The sequence below is a fragment of the Triturus cristatus genome, chromosome 12, assembly GCF_964204655.1.
Source record: "Triturus cristatus chromosome 12, aTriCri1.1, whole genome shotgun sequence".
Lineage (NCBI taxonomy): Eukaryota > Metazoa > Chordata > Amphibia > Caudata > Salamandridae > Triturus > Triturus cristatus.
In genome coordinates this window covers 222,118,976-222,137,332 of record NC_140595.1, presented here as the reverse complement: position 1 = coordinate 222,137,332, position 18,357 = coordinate 222,118,976, and the positions used below count along the sequence as shown (strand labels likewise).

General features: G+C 46.5%; 1 protein-coding gene across 5 annotated transcripts in view; it reads left to right on the top strand.

Annotated features, from left to right (window-relative positions):
* The window catches only part of MLKL (mixed lineage kinase domain like pseudokinase), a 642,399-nt gene that overhangs the window by 475,420 nt on the left and 148,622 nt on the right, over nucleotides 1-18,357 (top strand). The gene's annotated exons all lie outside the window — the stretch shown is intronic.

Here is an 18,357-nt window from a genome sequence, read left to right as displayed (position 1 = left end):
CAAAAAGTAGAGAGAGGTTATGTATCAGAGCATGTTACAAGGAGGTAGGCAGAGAAGTAGAAAGGGAGGTAAATAGAGGGTGAGGTCAGGTAGGGAGAGAGAGAGAGAGAGAGATGAAAGCATGAGATAGGAGAGGAGAGACAGAGTGCTAAAAATTGGGGTTCTGGTTGACTGAGATGTGAGCCCTGGTCAAGCAGTAACCACAATCCTAGTCAGGGTAAGGCACCAGCAAACCTCAAATTAACCTGTGTTCACCCTCTGGTAGCTTGGCTCAGAGCAGTCAGGTTTACCTTGAAGGATATGTTTTGAAGTATTTGTTCAGCATTTCAAACAGTAAAAAAACTGTGAAAACACCACACAAAAAGATCCCACACCAGGTTTCCAATACTAGAGTAGATTTTAATAAATAAAACAAGAACAAAATGACTTGCATCCAATCACGGAAACTGGAGATATTGGATTCCAAAGTTTTAACGTAAAATAGTGATAAAAAGCTACAAAGTGCCAACAAGGAAAATCTGGTTGTGCCAGACCAGGACAAAGTCACAAGTTCAGGCCGACAGTGATAGAGCATGGGCGGGCTATAGGGACCAAGTAAGGTAAACTGAACAAAGTACCTTAAATCTTGGTTGCTGAGCATTGCATGCATCCGAGCGAAGAAGTGTCGCGCAGTCGAAGCGGTGCATCGGTTCTGAGATGCAGGGAGACTGCGGTGTAAGGTCCTATGCATTGTTGTCTGTGGGGCTGAGATGTGAAGTCCAGCCATAGCGGATGCGGCCTGCATCTGGGGTAATGCGTCAGTTCCAAGAAGCTGCAAGGCTATGATGTGGAGGCCAATATTGCCGTTAAACTGCCGTCGACGAGAGATGCAAGGACTTGGGTTGGAGGTGTGCCCACCATCAGCAATGCATCAGTTCCGAAGATGCAAGGTTGATGCAGACCTTCTGCGCTAGGCCCAATCCACGCAACAGCTGCAATGCTTTGGTTCTGCCAGAGGATGCAACGCTCAGCCTAGGAGATGCATTGGTTCGGCTAGAAGACGTGCTGCTCAGCAGAGAAGCTGCATCGGTTCCGCTGGTAACCACCCTGGGTCGACTTCCAAGGGTCCAGGACTGGGTTGGCACCACTTGGCAGGGTAGACTTATGAATGGAAGACACCAGGTGCAATTGCAAGGTTGCCAACTAGCCCTTTGAGTCACTCTGGGTTCAAGAGATGCAGGTCTAGTCCTTCTCACACAGGCAGGAGGGCAGCAGGCCAGCACAGAAAAAGCAGGAGTTCAGCAGAGTAGCAGTTCAGCAGAGTGGCAGTCCTTTCAGCAGCACATCAGTCCTTCTTCCTGGCAGAGTATCCACAAGCCCAGAAGTGTACTGAAGTGTTGGTATCTGAGGTCCAGTACTTACACCAAGTGGTGCCTTTGACATGGGGATGACTTCAAAGAGATACCCTTCAAGTGCACAGATGTCCTCCCTTCATGCCCCGGCTCCAGACTCACTACAGGTGGTTATTCAGCCCTTTGTGTGGGGACAAGACACAGCCTATACAGGTGTAAGTGAGGCTACACCCCGCTCCTCTCTCCTATCCTGCCAGGATAGCCTATCAAGGCACACCTAAGCTCCCATTGTATGGGGCTGTCCAGATGGAATACACAAAGCCCAGCTGTCACCCACCCCAGACATGTGATCACAGACAGGCTGCAGGTGCCAAATAGCTAAGGCAAGAAAATGCCCAATTGTTTGTTGTAACAATTTATAAAAGTGGCATTTTCAGAATTGTTATTTAAAATCCGTTGTAGATATAGGTGGAAGGAGTGTCTCTATGAATCCCAGCAAGACGCTCCATTTCCTCAAGTGAACAGTGTATTTTTGGAACGAGCAATGGCATCTGAGGAAGGCACGGAGTGCTGAAATGCATTATGCCGCTCGCTTTTAAACTGGAATAAAAGGAAGTTGGGTTTACTCTCGTCTCTCCAATAGGAAGGGTCGCATGGTTTGGATATATATATATACACATATATATATTCAAGCTCCAGTTGCCCCTCTCGGCAGGAACGCACTCACACACTGATCGGAAATGAATCCTTTATTGGTCAGAATTGCCTCCAATGTGCAGATCGCATTACACAGCAAGGTTGTCGTTTCTGATTGTCCCCAGGTGCGGAGGCCCATCCAGGGCTTTGAACTGTGCAAAAAACAGCGGATTTAAGTGCACCCATCCAGGGTTTGATGCAAGACACACTACGAGATCCAGAAGTCATTGCCCATTGAAGGGCGTGGAATAACTACAAAAGAAGGTGTGTTCTGAAAATGCACATGGCTGTCGAGCCTTTGAGAAAGAAGCACACGGCTTTGAAACGCGTCAGGCAGAAACGACAACCTTGCTGTGTAATGCGATCTGCACATTGGAGGCAATTCTGACCAATAAAGGATTCATTTCCGATCAGTGTGTGAGTGCGTTCCTGCCGAGAGGGGCAACTGGAGCTTGAATTTAAACGCGGCAGCCCTTGCCGCGAGGCACGCACCAACCCGTGAAGACTGGGTGCCATGGGGCTTGGTATTCAACCTGGCTCCGAATATGGAACACTGACTATGGTTTCTGATTGTCCCCAGGTGCGGAGGCCCATCCAGGGCTTTGAACTGTGCAAAAAACAGCGGATTTAAGTGCACCCATCCAGGGTTTGATGCAAGACACACTACGAGATCCAGAAGTCATTGCCCATTGAAGGGCGTGGAATAACTACAAAAGAAGGTGTGTTCTGAAAATGCACATGGCTGTCGAGCCTTTGAGAAAGAAGCACACGGCTTTGAAACGCGTCAGGCAGAAACGACAACCTTGCTGTGTAATGCGATCTGCACATTGGAGGCAATTCTGACCAATAAAGGATTCATTTCCGATCAGTGTGTGAGTGCGTTCCTGCCGAGAGGGGCAACTGGAGCTTGAATTTAAACGCGGCAGCCCTTGCCGCGAGGCACGTACTAACCCGTGAAGACTGGGTGCCATGGGGCTTGGTATTCAACCTGGCTCCGAATATGGAACACTGACTATGGTTTCTGATTGTCCCCAGGTGCGGAGGCCCATCCAGGGCTTTGAACTGTGCAAAAAACAGCGGATTTAAGTGCACCCATCCAGGGTTTGATGCAAGACACACTACGAGATCCAGAAGTCATTGCCCATTGAAGGGCGTGGAATAACTACAAAAGAAGGTGTGTTCTGAAAATGCACATGGCTGTCGAGCCTTTGAGAAAGAAGCACACGGCTTTGAAACGCGTCAGGCAGAAACGACAACCTTGCTGTGTAATGCGATCTGCACATTGGAGGCAATTCTGACCAATAAAGGATTCATTTCCGATCAGTGTGTGAGTGCGTTCCTGCCGAGAGGGGCAACTGGAGCTTGAATTTAAACGCGGCAGCCCTTGCCGCGAGGCACGCACCAACCCGTGAAGACTGGGTGCCATGGGGCTTGGTATTCAACCTGGCTTCGAATATGGAACACTGACTATGGTTTCTGATTGTCCCCAGGTGCGGAGGCCCATCCAGGGCTTTGAACTGTGCAAAAAACAGCGGATTTAAGTTCACCCATCCAGGGTTTGATGCAAGACACACTACGAGATCCAGAAGTCATTGCCCATTGAAGGGCGTGGAATAACTACAAAAGAAGGTGTGTTCTGAAAATGCACATGGCTGTCGAGCCTTTGAGAAAGAAGCACACGGCTTTGAAACGCGTCAGGCAGAAACGACAACCTTGCTGTGTAATGCGATCTGCACATTGGAGGCAATTCTGACCAATAAAGGATTCATTTCCGATCAGTGTGTGAGTGCGTTCCTGCCGAGAGGGGCAACTGGAGCTTGAATTTAAACGCGGCAGCCCTTGCCGCGAGGCACGCACCAACCCGTGAAGACTGGGTGCCATGGGGCTTGGTATTCAACCTGGCTCCGAATATGGAACACTGACTATGGTTTCTGATTGTCCCCAGGTGCGGAGGCCCATCCAGGGCTTTGAACTGTGCAAAAAACAGCGGATTTAAGTGCACCCATCCAGGGTTTGATGCAAGACACACTACGAGATCCAGAAGTCATTGCCCATTGAAGGGCGTGGAATAACTTCAAAAGAAGGTGTGTTCTGAAAATGCACATGGCTGTCGAGCCTTTGAGAAAGAAGCACACGGCTTTGAAACGTGTCAGGCAGAAACGACAACCTTGCTGTGTAATGCGATCTGCACATTGGAGGCAATTCTGACCAATAAAGGATTCATTTCCGATCAGTGTGTGAGTGCATTCCTGCCGAGAGGGGCAACTGGAGCTTGAATTTAAACACGGCAGCCCTTGCCGCGAGGCACGCACCAACCCGTGAAGACTGGGTGCCATGGGGCTTGGTATTCAACCTGGCTCCGAATATGGAACACTGACTATGGTTTCTGATTGTCCCCAGGTGCGGAGGCCCATCCAGGGCTTTGAACTGTGCAAAAAACAGCGGATTTAAGTGCACCCATCCAGGGTTTGATGCAAGACACACTACGAGATCCAGAAGTCATTGCCCATTGAAGGGCGTGGAATAACTACAAAAGAAGGTGTGTTCTGAAAATGCACATGGCTGTCGAGCCTTTGAGAAAGAAGCACACGGCTTTGAAACTCGTCAGGCAGAAACGACAACCTTGCTGTGTAATGCGATCTGCACATTGGAGGCAATTCTGACCAATAAAGGATTCATTTCCGATCAGTGTGTGAGTGCGTTCCTGCCGAGAGGGGCAACTGGAGCTTGAATTTAAACGCGGCAGCCCTTGCCGCGAGGCACGCACCAACCCGTGAAGACTGGGTGCCATGGGGCTTGGTATTTAACCTGGCTCCGAATATGGAACACTGACTATGGTTTCTGATTGTCCCCAGGTGCGGAGGCCCATCCAGGGCTTTGAACTGTGCAAAAAACAGCGGATTTAAGTTCACCCATCCAGGGTTTGATGCAAGACACACTACGAGATCCAGAAGTCATTGCCCATTGAAGGGCGTGGAATAACTACAAAAGAAGGTGTGTTCTGAAAATGCACATGGCTGTCGAGCCTTTGAGAAAGAAGCACACGGCTTTGAAACGCGTCAGGCAGAAACGACAACCTTGCTGTGTAATGCGATCTGCACATTGGAGGCAATTCTGACCAATAAAGGATTCATTTCCGATCAGTGTGTGAGTGCGTTCCTGCCGAGAGGGGCAACTGGAGCTTGAATTTAAACGCGGCAGCCCTTGCCGCGAGGCACGCACCAACCCGTGAAGACTGGGTGCCATGGGGCTTGGTATTCAACCTGGCTCCGAATATGGAACACTGACTATGGTTTCTGATTGTCCCCAGGTGCGGAGGCCCATCCAGGGCTTTGAACTGTGCAAAAAACAGCGGATTTAAGTGCACCCATCCAGGGTTTGATGCAAGACACACTACGAGATCCAGAAGTCATTGCCCATTGAAGGGCGTGGAATAACTACAAAAGAAGGTGTGTTCTGAAAATGCACATGGCTGTCGAGCCTTTGAGAAAGAAGCACACGGCTTTGAAACGCGTCAGGCAGAAACGACAACCTTGCTGTGTAATGCGATCTGCACATTGGAGGCAATTCTGACCAATAAAGGATTCATTTCCGATCAGTGTGTGAGTGCATTCCTGCCGAGAGGGGCAACTGGAGCTTGAATTTAAACGCGGCAGCCCTTGCCGCGAGGCACGCACCAACCCGTGAAGACTGGGTGCCATGGGGCTTGGTATTCAACCTGGCTCCGAATATGGAACACTGACTATGGTTTCTGATTGTCCCCAGGTGCGGAGGCCCATCCAGGGCTTTGAACTGTGCAAAAAACAGCGGATTTAAGTGCACCCATCCAGGGTTTGATGCAAGACACACTACGAGATCCAGAAGTCATTGCCCATTGAAGGGCGTGGAATAACTACAAAAGAAGGTGTGTTCTGAAAATGCACATGGCTGTCGAGCCTTTGAGAAAGAAGCACACGGCTTTGAAACGCGTCAGGCAGAAACGACAACCTTGCTGTGTAATGCGATCTGCACATTGGAGGCAATTCTGACCAATAAAGGATTCATTTCCGATCAGTGTGTGAGTGCGTTCCTGCCGAGAGGGGCAACTGGAGCTTGAATTTAAACGCGGCAGCCCTTGCCGCGAGGCACGCACCAACCCGTGAAGACTGGGTGCCATGGGGCTTGGTATTCAACCTGGCTCCGAATATGGAACACTGACTATGGTTTCTGATTGTCCCCAGGTGCGGAGGCCCATCCAGGGCTTTGAACTGTGCAAAAAACAGCGGATTTAAGTGCACCCATCCAGGGTTTGATGCAAGACACACTACGAGATCCAGAAGTCATTGCCCATTGAAGGGCGTGGAATAACTACAAAAGAAGGTGTGTTCTGAAAATGCACATGGCTGTCGAGCCTTTGAGAAAGAAGCACACGGCTTTGAAACGCGTCAGGCAGAAACGACAACCTTGCTGTGTAATGCGATCTGCACATTGGAGGAAATTCTGACCAATAAAGGATTCATTTCCGATCAGTGTGTGAGTGCGTTCCTGCCGAGAGGGGCAACTGGAGCTTGAACACATATATATATATATATATATATATATATATATATATATATATATATATATATATATATATATATATATATATATATATATATATATATATATATACACATATACACATATACACACAGACACACAATCTCTCTCTCTCTCTTTTCTCTCTCTCTCTCTCCCCCCCCCCCCCGATGGTAGGACTGAGACATGTCTTTTTTGTGTTTTTCTTTACGGAGTTTTATATAGCGCAAACTTGAACCGAATCGGGTATCAGAGCGCTTTACATAGCACCTGTTGCGTTACATGAGGACACATTCATTTTTGTTAGGCACGGGGAGATTAAGTGATTTACCCAGAATCATAGGATGTTCAGCGTCATTGCCGAGACTCGAACCCAGTTCCCCAGATTCGAGGTCGGCCACCCTAGCCTTTAGGCCAACTCCTCTCCCCAAGGGCTATTTAAACAGGTGACACAATCAGTGCTGCAGGCTCACTAGTAGCATTTAATCTGCAGGCCCTGGGCACTTGTAGTGCACTTTACTAGAGACCTATAAGTAAATTAAATATGCCAATTGAGGATAAGCCAGTGTAACCACATTTTAGGGAAAGAGACAAGCTAAAGTCAGTGGCGTAACATTAGCCCCCACGGTGCGGGGGGCCGAGCTCCAAGTGGTCCCCGCAGCTCTTTACATAGGCATCAGGCCTCTGGCCTGAGAGTCCTGACCAAGTTAGGACCAAGTTAGGAGCGTTTGCCCCCCTCCATGTTTTTGCAGGGGGGCCCGCTCAAATTTCATTACGCCACTGTAAAGTGTGCAGAATCCTAAGGCCAACAAAATCAAAGTCAGCATAAACAGGAGGTCTGAAGGCAAAAAGTTTGGGGAAACCAGGTCAAGGATGCTAGGCTTAATAGAGAGGTTGATAGAAAGGTAGGACGAGATGAGATAGCGATTGGTTGAGATAGGTATATATAGAGTGGAAGTCTTAAAAGTATGAGGCCTGGCTCCTTTGGGGTGTGGCTTTTTCCCAGTGGAACGCTAGTCCCAGAGCAAGATATAACTTTTCTTTGTACTTATTAACTTTTGCCAATGGTAATTTTGTTTACGTTTTTAAACTACACAATAAAGTTTTTGTATTCATGGGGGATGGCCAAGGTTAATTACGTCAGAGGGGTTAGGAGATGTTTTCAGTGATTCTCATGGAAATGTGTATTATGCTGCAGGACATTGCTTCATGCTTATTTCATGTCCCCATGTGAAAGCTTGGGTGCAGAGGGGCAGTTGAAGGGAGTGTTTCCACCCAACAATGTTCACACAGTCTACTCTGTTGTTAGAATAGCAGCACGTCTTATTCCTTACCTGCCCCCCAAGCAAAGTCTGTTCACACCAATTGTGTGGAAAGCAGCATTTAACTCCCAACTGCGCTTCTGTCCTCCCTCCTTTGTCCTGTAAGCTCTGCTGGCTGTATGTAGAATCCAGGGTGGCTTTATAGGGATCATTTTAACATTGCCTGCTTTCACTGAAAAAGCACAGGGGTGGGCATCTTTTGTCTGATGCACTGAGACCTGCATGCAGTGCTATTGCATCTGGAGACGGTCGTATGTACAGATCAGTTTCCCGACTGGTGAGCCCTGAAATGTCTAATTATGCTTGAGGCTAGCCAGAGCTGCAGATTCTTGTCTGTCCTCGCTCTAGTGCTATAAGCTAAAATAAGGGTGACATTGAGAGCACTTCCACTGCTGCCTGAAGTGTCTCACGCAATGACTAACATCTACACAGGTAAACCCATTCTTATGAAATCACTTACAAATACAGTGTGGGAAGAAAATCAGTAACAGTAACACTAGGGACTGAATTCAAAAGTCCAGCATTGTGCACCTGTTACTTGTATTATTATAAAATGGCATGTGGTAAATGTGTATTTTATTTTAAATCGTGTTAAAGGTTGTCCTACAATTTGATCCCAGTGTAGTTAAACATGCCAGGTCTGGAGGCTAAATGGACTAAAACATTCACCGCAGTAGTTTGTGTTTGACCCCAAGGGCCCATGCCACAGTGGGTCCACTCTACATCTCATCCTCCTGAAGTTGATAAAATAAGTTACATTGACCTGGATATGAATAGAAATATTCTGTGGCACAGTACCACAGTAAATGTGAGGAATATTATCTCTGATTCGTTGGTAGTGTACACTGCCTGTAAGAGGGTCTCTGCATAGCCACAAAAGATAATCCTCCCCTGATAACGAGTCAAAGAGGACAAATACTGCAGGCAAAAGGGGAGGCTTTTGGGGCAGCCACACATTAGTGAATTGCAAACATGGTGGGGCTCCTCTCCAGGTAACACTTGTACCACTGGAGGCTATGGAGGAGGTTGTAAGTCATCTTTCTGAGGCTCACTGAAAGAGGGGACACTATTATTGCAGACGGCAGAACCATAAGTGGTGGACATAGCAGATAGAGGGATTAGTACCAGTATCCTCTTTCGCAGGAGTGCCTAGTTGGGGTGCCTTGGTTTAGGCCAGATGTGCAACAGCACCTTCTAAATGCAATTTCATTTTGGCTTGCAAGTAAATCTGATGTTCTGAAAAAATCAAGGAGGATATAGACATAGCGTAGTCTGTGGGTGCCCTACATTCCCCTACTCGAAGGAGTGCTTTTTGTTATCAGCACACCTGGGGAAGTAATAGGCAAGGGGGATGGGCCAGACCTCTTTATTAGCAGTATTGGCTGCCTTTTCAGGACCCCCCAACAAATTAAATCCTTTCAGAGAGGGTTCTCCAGAGGAAATGAACAGGGGAGAGGTAGAGGCAGCCCTTTAAGGGGCTCTTCGGTTGCAAAACAGTGACACCCCTCCCCTTCCTCCTATGGCACTACAACTGTAGGAGGAAGGATAACCAACTTACTGTCACAGTGGGAAAGCATTACTTCAGATCGGTGGGTCATCTCCATTATACAGTAAGGGTTCTGTCTCGATTTCTCACACACCCTCCCAACATCCCACCCCCATTTACTGAGTTCAGACCACTTACATCTTATGGAGGAAGAGGTGAAGGTGCTCCTAGCAAGGGGTGCCATAGAACTCACATCTGTACATCAGCACTGAGAAGGGGTGTACTCCCTCAACTTTCTTATCCCCACAAAGTACAATTCACTCAGGCTGTTTCTCGACCTCTGGCCATTGAGCAGGTTCATCTCTTCTGAACACTTTCACATGGTCATGTTACTAGATGTCTTCTCCTTGCTATGCCAAGGTGAATTCATGGCAGTGCTGTATCTGAAAGACACGTACTTCTGACATCTCAATACACCCAGCGACCCATCAGTACCTTTGCTTTGTGGTAAATGGAAAACATTACCAGTTCAGGGTTTTGCTGTTCGGGGTTACTACTGCCCCAAGGGTATTTACAAACTGTCTGGCCATCGTAGCAGCCCATCTAAACAGATATGCCAGACGTGTGTCCCTACTTAATTACTGGCTGGTAATGATCAGCAGCACACAACAATGTCTAGCACACTCTCAGTTATCAGTTATCTACTGCACAAACCAGGCTTTATCATCAATGCAAAAAAGTTGCATCTCCAGCCCCGACAGATTCAGCTCTTCCTAGGATCAGTCCTCAATACAGAGACAGGCAAAGCATACCCCAACCAACAGAGGGTGATGGTATTCCAATAGCCGTAGCCCCTTTTTCAGACATACCAACCCATCACTTTCTGCACTGTAATGAAACTGCCGGGAATGATGACTTCTTGCATAGCAACTGTATCATATGCCACATTTACAAATGTCCCCCTTAAAGGAGTGCCTTTTACTGCAGTGGTCAGAAATGGCAAGGCATCGGGAGGATCAACTGTTGATAATGCATATGGCCCAACATTCCCTCTTATAGTGGAAGAGCAAGAAGAGTTTTGCTCGGCAGGCCCTTTCTAGACCCCCTTCTGCAGGTGACCACTCCTTGGGGGGGTGGGGGGGCAATAGTACTGATAAAGATAGACAGCATAGTGACTATGTTCTTTATCCAGAAGCAGGGGTACACCCACTCCCCTAAGCTTTCTCAGCTGGCCAAAGAGATTTAGCATTGGGCAACTCCCCACAACTTTCACCTGTGTGCGGAGCATTTACTGAGGATGGAGAACGATTTTGCGGCTCTGCTCCGTAGGACGCATCAACAGATCCACAAAAGGGAACTCCACCCTCAAGCACTTCCAGTGCTGGGGCTCTCCCAGCGTAGACCTGTTCGCCACTTCCAAAAACACAAATTGCCAAAACTTCAATTCCAGGTACTTGCACCCACAATCCATCGGTAATGCACTAAGGTTGAACTGGCCGGTGATATTTGCCTACACTTTTCCATCTCTTCCCCTCATCCCCATGTGATGAAGATTGGCAAGTGTTGATGACTTTAACCCAATTTGCGCCTACCTAAGCAAGACAACCCTGGTACTCATTGCTCTTCTAGATGTCGGTCAGTCCTCATGAGAAGCTCCCAATCAGGCTGGACTTTCAAACTCCGCATCAGCGTCATCTCGGATCTGGATTCCAGACACCGTAATCTTGCAATTTGGCCCCTTAGTTCCTAGATTTTGGCTACCTTAACTTTCCCTTGGAAAGCATACCTATTCTGTACAACCCCAGTTTTCAGGTTAAAAGGACAATTCTGCCATCTCCTATAGTGGCTGTTGATTGACTATAGTCCAGTTCCGCACTGATGTCCATTGAAACTAGTGTCCCCTGCCTCGTTCTGAACATAAACTCTCCAACAAGTAGGGAGCTATTGTCACCTTCAATCTACAGGGCTGATCCAAAGTCCCTTGCGCAAATTATCTCTGACGATGTAACTTGTAGTCAGGACAGTACTAACTCCAACTCTAGCGCAGTACCTGTCCAAGAGAAAAGGAACCAGGATACCTTTCTCACTCTTTACACCAGTTGCCTACTAGCCATCATTTGTTTAAATTATTCACATGGAATGTGGCCGTAATTAGAAGCAGATTGTGCCTACCTCATTGGGTACAACTGGTCCAATCCCATGACATATATATTCTGCAGGAAACATGGAGCCTATCTCCAATGTTTATGCCAGGCTGTGTGTCACTCCATCTGCCTGCAACAGCATCTAAGAAGGGCCGCCCGTCAGGTGGAATGTTGTTCTGGATCAGTATTGCACTTAATTTCTAAATCAAGGAGCTACCCATGAACAGCCATGATATCCAGGCAGTTAGACTGGAAAGCACTGTAGATTTACAACGTATATGCAAGATGCACTAGATGGGGAGGTGAATCACTTACTATGCTGACCTTGGATGAGATTTTAAACAACAGGCAGTCTGCCTATTCCCTGATTGTTGGGGGTGATTTAAATGTAACTTTTGAACCCCTGGAAGAGGATGACATTCTGGAAGAAAACGTGGAGCATAAACTTTGGCATGTCTCTTCCCTTGACTTGCCCCCAATCAAGAAGTGGTCTCAACCAGCTTTGCAAATAAATGCTCTGACCATTGAGCATAGATTGAAGGCCGTCAGTGGCAGGACCGTTTCTGATAGAGAAGGTGATTTGACCTTCATTGGCTCAACAGGAGCTAGCCGTATCGACTATATTCTATTAGATCTTAGATTGTGGCCTACACTAGTTGATATGAATGTAATTAAGAATAGTGATAGTGACCAAAATCCACTTAGTTGGGAGCTAGTCCCACTCTGGGAGGGAAAAGATGGTGTCCCTAGGAGTAACCTGATCACAAAAGAGGTATTAACGACACACGTCGCCTTGAAAGGCCTATGGTTCTGGGGGACGAAATTAAACTTAATAAAATTAAGCAGGACTTACTCGCTAAATTGACGGAGATCCAATCCTATGTTGAGACTATGGGAAGCGAGGAAGATACTAGTGGGTTACACGCAAAGTTCTTTGCCCAGCGTACTGTATACATTGTTGCTAACTTTAAACGTATAAATCATAGTGATTGAGAATTAAATAAGTTGAACTTGTGGTTCACAAGCGGATGTAGATCTTTAAAGTGTCAACTAGTCGGAGCCATCAAAACTAAAGATATACCCCTAGTGCGAGATTTACGGAGGTCGTATAAACTAGCTAAGAGGAATTGGGATGAGGAAAGGTGGAAGCAAATTGGGGAGGCCTGCTCTCTGAAAGATTTAAGGAAATGTTGGATTCTTCTAGGGAGTGGTAATTTGAGTAATCAATCGGTGCTAGCTAACAATATTACAGCTGGGGATTGGAAGAAGCACTTTGGTGTCCTTTACTCCTACTCTACTAATAACATTAAAGGAATGCCCCTCTCAGATTTATCCCTGAACTCAGTGAGGGTTATTTCCATCAAAGAGGAAATTGAAATTTCAATTGAATCCATTGTACCCGCAAAGGCTCCAAGACTGGATTGAACTCCCCGAGACTTGTTTCGGCACAACAAAAGCAATTGGTCAAATTACATGATGGCACTTTTTAATGTTATTGCAGTTTTCAGAAAAGGAGATAGAAATAACTGGAGTAAATACAGGCCTATCAGTTTGAGAGACTGTATTCAGAAGGTATTCAGCCATACCCTCCTAGTGAGAATCCAGGACTGGATGGCTGAGAACAACATATTGTTGCCTTTCCAAGCCGGATTTCGATAAAAAACTGGAACAATCGACCAGGTTTTTACATTTATTCTTCTTTACTGGACAGTGGTGGTATTGGGTAAGGGGAGCCTATACGTCGCCTTCATAGATTGAAGTCATCATCCGATCTTGTGCCTTGTGGAAAGCGTTGGTTGGTTCTGAGAGATATGGGGATGACTCAGGAGTTCCTGGCATTAGTTGTTCATCTTCATGATGACAACTAAGCCAGGTTCTGCTGGGGCAACCAGGACCAAGTCACTGATCCCATTAATGTCAACAGGGGGGTCCGGCAAGGTTGTGTCTTGACCCGATGTTGTTTTTCCTTTGAATCAACCAAGTTGTGGACTTCTTAGCTAGAATTCCAGCTGATGCCCCCTCATTGGGGAATATGAAGATTGCCAAACTTCTCTTTGCGGATGATATGCTCCTTGTCTCTAAAACTCCCATGAGGCTCCAGACACTATTAAACCAATTCAAGGCTTTCTGCAATAAGAGGGGACTAGAAATAAACACTACTAAGACAAAACTTATGATGCTAAACCCACACAAATCTTTTAAAGGATGTTTAACTTTAAATAACACTTGATTAGAGCGGGTATGCAGCTTTGAATATCTGTGTGTAAGATTGGCTGAAGGTATGACTTGGGAACAACATTAAACCAAGACCAATTTAAAGTTTAAACAGATAGTTGGAGCCCTGAGAAAGGAACATTCTTGCTCATATACCAAACTGGTTGCCTCGGTTAATGAGATTTATAAAAACAAGGCAGTAAGTAGGGCACTGTATGGGGCTGAGCTGTGGGGCTTCGAGAAAGTGAACAAACTCACAGTAACTGAGCATATGTTCCTTAGAAATTTAGTCTCTCTTCCATCCAGTACTCCACTACTCTCCCTTAAATTAGACATGAGGGTTAAATCTTCAAAAGACCAAGCACAATTACGTCCTCTTCTCTTTTGGCAGAGATTGATTTCGACCCCTGAATTGTCCACATATGCAGTAGCCTTTGAAGAAGTTTGCACCCTGGATACATCCAGGAAGATAGGCTGGATAAGGAGCATTAACATTCTACTTGAGAACATCAGGTTAAAGGGGGCTGCAACAACTGCTTGGAACTTCCCACAAAAAAACATCTAAAATCTATGTATTGGGACTGGCTATTCGAGAATGAGATCAGGAATACCAAAATACAGGGGACTTCTTAGACTTCAAACTGGAGGGCTTCCTTGATCTGATCCAAGTGCCGGCAGACAGAAAGCTATATATTCAATTTAGATACGGTACAATCCCTTTGAATGCATTCCTGGAATCGTGGCGGAATAATGCTCCTAGCAATAAGGGGTGTCCTTGCTGTCCTGCCCTGACTGAAACTATAGGCCACGTTTTCTTTGGTTGCCCAGCATATTCTGTCCCTAGCAGCAGATGGCTTACTCCTATATGCAAACAGTTGGGAACTAGAGATCATAGTGTGGCACTACGCGTTTTAAGATCAGACGCAAGACCTCTGTTTGCTTGTGCAATCGCTAAATTCTTGTGCAACATGTGGGCAACCAGAAGGAAAGTACAATTTGAATCAGTCATTCCATCAATTAGTTCTAACCAGACTCCCCTAATTTAGGTCAGTGAATAGCAATCCAAAGCTCGTACGTGTAGCTTTAGATGTCAGAAGGCTTGGGGTTCTTTGTTTCCATTGTTATACAACTATTCGTCCTTGTTATGCAAATGATCTTTTTAATCGTTATAGATTTTAGCTACTGTATTATATTTGTAAAATATAATCATGTTTTAATGTATTATTTTAATGAAATCAATGAATTTTGTATACATTATTCCAATTAATCTGTGTATATATATTTTGTACTTTAAAGGTCAGCTGACTGACTGGCATACCTATTCTATCAGAGGCCAGTGAACCGATTACTCATGCTTGTTATCTAAGTCGAAAAGGTTCATGCACTATTGTATTTCTAAACAGCTGGACCCTGTGAGGAAATGGAGTGTAATAAATGGTGTGGTTGTGTGATCTCTCTGTGTAATACACTTCCAACCCCTTTGGGACCTGTCCAGTTTCATTCGTTGAACCTTAGCCTGGGCAACTGTTGGTGTGAGAAGTCAAGTTTACATAAAGGAAGAAGTATTGAGCATTCAAACAACACCAACACCATTGAAGAAGAAACACATGAGACACTCAAGAAATTAAACACCAATTTATAAAAATAGTTTCGATTTTTGTATAATTTTGACACCACAATGGAAAAAATCTACTGGAGGGTTCCAGAGAGACCGAATGCACATGGTTTAGAAAATCAGCACTTTTTACTTAACTGCATACAAGTATTGACAAATTTGACACTTGGTAACATTTTCTAGAAAAAACACTTTGGTAAGTATCAACGCAATTACTTATAGGGACTTTAAGAAACGAGTCCGGCAGGGAGCCAGTCAGGGGGGGCCAGCAAGTTCCTCGATGTGAAAAGCGGTCTCCAGTCAATTTCCAGCATCAGTGGCTCCTTGGCATTGAGTTCTATAAAAGGGCCCTGATGCAAGGGATACAGGATGCTAAAGATGCTCACGGATGTTGAAGATGCTCAAGGATGCTCAAGATGCTGTGCGGTTGACAAGGGTCTTCCTGGGGCTATCCTCGGTCCACGTGCTTGGTGGGCAGAACCTGGACATAGGGGTCGACATCCCTCCAAGTCCACTCGAGCTTACCAGCAGTCTAGTTGCCACCGGGCTACCAGTTGTCAGTATAGCGATTCCTTTATTTCGGCGGTTATTTGCCTTCAGGGCAACCAGGCTGTTCTCCGATGGCTCTCCCGGGTCCTTAATACTCAGGGGCAATTTTTGAGCTTTGTGTTTTGGTACCTTGGGCTGCACGATGGTGAGGAGCAGCAGTCCGGGAATCTGGCCTACCAACTCACCCTGACAGACTTCTTCAGGTGTTGTGGACATGTGCTGCAAACAAGAAGTCAGCCATTTGACCCTTGGAGATGGGAAACAGTCGGAACACCGCTCTACCCCACATATGCCTTAACCATGCGTATGCCTCAACCACGCATATACAGTGCGCAGTCTAGCTGCAGGAAGACGCTGTGATGAGGTAAGTGGGGCTGTTTTTTTTTTAAGGTCTGGGAGGGTGTCGGGCCAGGTTTTAGGGTAGTGGAGGGGGTTGGGGTAGTTTAAGGGAAAGCGCAGGGGGGGGGCAGGGCAGGTCGGGTAGTGTAAGTTAGGGTGCAGGGGTTTAGGCCTTAGGGCAGTGGGAGGTGAATGAGTAGTTGGGGTTGTTTTTAGTGTTGGGGGTCGGGGTAGGTTTTAGGGCAGTGGAAGGGGTTTGGGTAGTTAAAGAGACCGAGTGGGGAGCAGGGGACTGGGCAGTGTTGGGTTTTTGGCCTTAGGGCAGTGGGAGTGGAATGGGTAGTTGGGGTCGTTTTTAGTGTTGGGGTTCAGGGTAGGTTTTAGGGCAGTGGAAGGGGTTGGGGTAGTTTAACCCCTTGAATGCCCGCCCCTTTCCCCGCCCAGTGCCGCGCTTTGTATTAGCGGGCGGAGTTCATGACGAGCTGGACTCGTCATGGGCACAGCGCCACCGCAGCCCATGACGAGTCCAGCTCGTCATGGGCACTGAAGGGGTTAAGGGACAGTGCAGGAGGTGTAGGGGGATCCGGGTAGTGTAAGTTCGGGTGTAGGGTTTTTGGCCTTAGGGCAGTGGGAGTGGAATGGGTAGTTGGAGTTTGTTTTTAGTGTGGGGGTCGGGGTAGGTTTTAGGGTAGTGGAAGGGGTTCGGTAGGTAAATGTACAGGGCAGGGGTGGTCGGGGGAGGTGGGGCCGTGTCGACCTTAGCCACACATACCCCTTTACCATTCATGCCTTTACCATGAAGGTTAAGGAATGCGTGGTTAAGATGCATTTGTGATTGGGTGCATGGTAGAGGCACTTCTATCATACAACCCTTGGAGACTCTTGCTTCCGCTGGGGTCAAGAGTTGACTTCTCCACGAGCAGGACACAATAGGCACTGTCCTTTCATTTGCTAGCCACCAGGTGCAGCAGCTGCAATCCACGTAGTTGTAGCCTCTCTTTGCCGGGTGCTTGGTGTAGCAGTGGGCTACCAGGGTCAATCCTGCCTGATGACAATCTCCTGTGAATTGTGCGATCTAGCTGTCCCAGAGTGATCTATTCTGCCACTCTCAAGATTATAGAAACCCTCTCTCAGTCTTAGGAGCTCTGTAGCCTGCCTCTGTAGGGTTGTGGCTACCAGTGGGCTACATGTCTACAGGAAACCAGTTAGGCAATTGTTTTCCCCTCTGTTCCCGCTGCCATCCTGTCTGCCTGCGCAATGGGGCAGCCTCTCCAACCTGGGGAACAACCTTTACAACGCAACTTTTACAACGCACTACCATTACAACGCATTTTTTACAACGCATAATCCATTACAACGCATGATATTACAACGCATGACACTACAACGCATTTTTAAAAACTACCTTTACAACACATTCCATTACAACGCATACTACCATTACAACGCATACCATTACAACGCATAATATTACACTATACTATCCAACACTTACCCTACTGATGCACCCCCTGGAGTTAGAATAGTAATTTTTACCCCTATACTATCCAACACTTACCCTACTGATGCACCCCCTGGAGTTAGAATAGTAATTTTTACCCCTATACTATCCAACACTTACCCTACTGATGCACCCCCTGGAGTTAGAATAGTAATTTTTACCCCTATACTATCCAACACTTACCCTACTGATGCACCCCCTGGAGTTAGAATAGTAATTTTTACCCCTATACTATCCAACACTTACCCTACTGATGCACCCCCTGGAGTTAGAATAGTAATTTTTACCCCTATACTATCCAACACTTACCCTACTGATGCACCCCCTGGAGTTAGAATAGTAATTTTTACCCCTATACTATCCAACACTTACCCTACTGATGCACCCCCTGGAGTTAGAATAGTAATTTTTACCCCTATACTATCCAACACTTACCCTACTAATGCACCCCCTGGAGTTAGAATAGTAATTTTTACCCCTATACTATCCAACACTTACCCTACTGATGCACCCCCTGGAGTTAGAATAGTAATTTTTACCCCTATACTATCCAACACTTACCCTACTGATGCACCCCCTGGAGTTAGAATAGTAATTTTTACC